Consider the following 3,654-nt stretch of genomic DNA (forward strand, 5'->3'; position numbering starts at 1 on the left):
GTCCTGTATCATCATCATGATAAGTGATTTTATATCTGAATCTTGCATTTCCGGTGTAATGGTGTGTCTAGGACTTGCTATAGTGGGAGAATTGGGTTCTGATAATGGCAAGTGACCTTGGTTTGTGTTGTTTATTTTCTTATGCTTGCCCCCCGGCATATGGTTAACTCTGCCCTTGAGAAATCTGACTGGAGCCTGCCTTCCTGGGATCCTGGTTGTGTCAGAACTCCTCAGAATCAAGCTGACTCTCTGATCCTGTGATTCTCATATTGTCTTTTTAATAGTGAAAGGATATTATCTTTCTAATGAGTTTTTATCAACTGATATGTAGGTACACAGAAGGAAGACATTCTTGTGCATAGACTCAAGGTGGTACCAATCCTATGTTACTGGCCCACCTCATCTCCCTTTAGACTCATTTGAGTCAGTCATATGCAATATCAGAAAACAAAGCAGTGATGAATTAAGACTTTTAACATGTAAATTATGAGGAGGGAGCACTTCAGTCCATAGTATGCATTTAATGTCAAATGGATAACTAGCAGGACACTTTTAGTAAATCTTTCCCAAAATAGTTCTTGTACACGTTCAATTCAGTTTCTTTGTGGATGAGTTCATAAAATAAGATTAAATTTAATTTAAGAATTTCTCAAAATTACTTATTGTCAGAATTTTATTACAAAGCTTTCAGTTCATTTGTTGTTGATATGTGCATGCTATGATAATCCTACTTTTGTGCATGATTTGTAATTGTTAGTACAGAATAGAGTTGTGCCTGTGAGTGTGGGAAATAGTAAACACAGCTAGTCAATGAAATATAGGAGTAGGTTAGTAAAAATAACTAATCAATAAAATAACACTTCAGAGCTAGCAGATCAAAATATCTCACATATGATGGTCTTTGCCACTTAACATGTTTTTATTTTGAAGTTTCTTTATGTCAATAAAAGTTCTTTTGATGAAGACAAAGAAGGAAATGAGGAGAGATACTATGAAATAAATTAAAATTTTCGGTTAGTGTAAATAGATTCTAAAAAGTAAGTATCAATAAGTGTTTCCAGAGTGCTCTCACGGAACTGATATTAGATAATAACCAATTGTGTTATACAAATAATAGCCTTAAGTATATTACTTTTTTCATCTAGGTCATTGCAAAGGATACTAGCTTGTAAAGATTAATATACTTCTACAAATCTTGGAATACTATAACACATAAAGGTTACATGTATGTTTCAACAAAAAAATACATTAACTTGTTTGAGTACTATTGCTTAATTGCTCTTAATTTGTACTCCAAGTACTGTATAGAAAACCTTGTAATTCCTAATGATGCTTAAAGATTAATTTATATTTTCAATATTTTCTTATTTCAGGCTGTAATTCTGATTCACAGGAAGATAGAACCATTTTTCTTCTTTCCTATGATTTCATTTTTATTTACTTCTAATACTTATTTACTTAATTAATTGTTTGGGGGCTCACTTATAATTCAGTTCATATTATTATGTAAAAGGAGTAATCTCTCAGTTATAATTATTATAGTTATTATCAGTAGCAGTGGTAGTAGCAGTAGTCACAAGCATCTTCCACACTAATAGAGAGCCTTTGCTGAACCAATGATACAGCATCAATCAAAATAAATACTATTCAAATAGACTGGATAGTGAGGTGAGCAGGTAAAACAGAGCCCATGTAAATAATTTATAAGGCAATGTTCACAAAAAGTGTAATAAAAAAGATAGCTAAAACAAATGTGTTTCATTTGTTTTTAGTTTTCTTCCCAATGTGAGGTAAATAGCCCATAGAATATGTTATTTGGCAATGCTCATAGAAATTATTATTAAAATACGATGTCTGAGAAGTTAAGCTGGGAAACATTTTAATAAATTATTGTATTGTTTTCTTCTTGAATAAACAATATTACAGTCAAAATCAATGCTTTCCTGTTTTCCTTTATCGTACCTCTTAGCACAACTGTTAGAAAGCTGCTGTTATCATCAGCAGTAGGATGTGTCCCCACTCCCCCTCATTTCTCCTCGAGCTACTATCTAAATCTGTCCTGATAGCTCCCACCATGCCTGAAGCTCAACCTAAAAGGAAATGAGAGTAACTAGGATAGTAGAGACAGAAAGTGCCATGAACTTTTCAAGTTTCTTCATGAAAGACACACACACACACACACACAGAGAGAGAGAGAGACAGAGAGAGAGAGAGAGAGAGAGAGAGAGAGAGGAGAGAGAGAGAAAGAATTTCAAAGAAAACTTCTGTAAGATAAGACAAAGCCTATAGTGCTCTTTTATTGATGTACTGTGTGATGCAGCTTTTTATGTTCTCATATCTCCTGTAATAGAAAATCTGACCTGGAGCTACACATAACACCAGCATTTAGAACCATTACAGGCCTTTGTAAAGTGTATTATGCCTCGGTGATACATTCAGAGAAATCCACAAGCATATAAATCTACTATTGCCCTTAAACTATACCTTGGGGTGAGATTTCAAGTTCTCAGGATATGAATGTTTCTTAGCAGGTTAAAATTTTAGAATCCATTGGCTGTTCCTCAAATGAATGTTTGACCTCTCCCTAGACAGGAGCTAGACTGTATAGCAGAATAGCAGAAATTCAGAATTGTTGATTCCATAATAAATAAATTGTGCTAATATTAAAAATATGCATCATGTGTATAAGAATATACACATTGATTATAAGGCTCCTGTATTCACATCCTTTTATTACCTTTTTCCTTTACCTCCAATTACATTTGTAAGTACTTCTTTATCTTTATTGTGCTCAATCCAATAGTCACTGGTCTCTTTTGTCCTGTTTATTTCCAACTAATTGCTACAAAATAAATCATTAGCAAACATTAACTGATAGTTGAAAATTCAAGGAAACTGGACAGTATTCTCTTTTGCTTCATTTTCCTATTTTTTTCAAAAGGCAGACCGATTATTTGAAACATCTGTGCATTTGCCTACTATGTGTCTCATTGCTACTCAGTGCATGAGGTCATAAATAAAAGCAGAACAGGAAGTTTCCAACTCATGGTCCTCTAGAAGCCTTCTGTATTTATTTTTGTTCAGTTTTTAAAGGTATTTTTTTCTCTATGTGTGCTTGTTAACTCATCCATGTGCCTTTATAGGTGTCTGAGCGTTTGTGTGTGCAGGTGTGCTAGTCTGTGCATATACCTGGGAATCTGAGAAAGTCATATGTCATCTAATGCTCTCTACTTGTAACATTGATCCAAGTTTTCTGTCTGAACCTGTGGTTCAATTCTGTGATCTGGGGCTACAAATTCATGGGGAACACATGAGTATAGCATCTTAATTCTGATTTTCATTATTGTGAAGGAAATAATTTTGAAGTCTGAGCCATCTCTCCAGTCATAGTTTTGTTTTGTCAATAGATAATTGCCTCTAAAATGGTATTATATGTGAAAGTTTTTCTTCATTTTATGTGAAAGTTATTTTGATTTGGTTTTGTTTTTGCCTTCTATCAGAAATGTTAAGAGTATACACATGTACCAGAAAATAATATTTAAAAGAACATAAGCTATAAGGCACATTTTCATACATCCATAACTAATAAATGGAAACTATAAGAACTAGAAATTGGGAATATATACTCAAATATGTAATTAACAAACTTTGAGT

This window comes from Mastomys coucha, unplaced genomic scaffold, assembly GCF_008632895.1.
Source record: "Mastomys coucha isolate ucsf_1 unplaced genomic scaffold, UCSF_Mcou_1 pScaffold9, whole genome shotgun sequence".
In the NCBI taxonomy this organism is placed as follows: domain Eukaryota; kingdom Metazoa; phylum Chordata; class Mammalia; order Rodentia; family Muridae; genus Mastomys; species Mastomys coucha.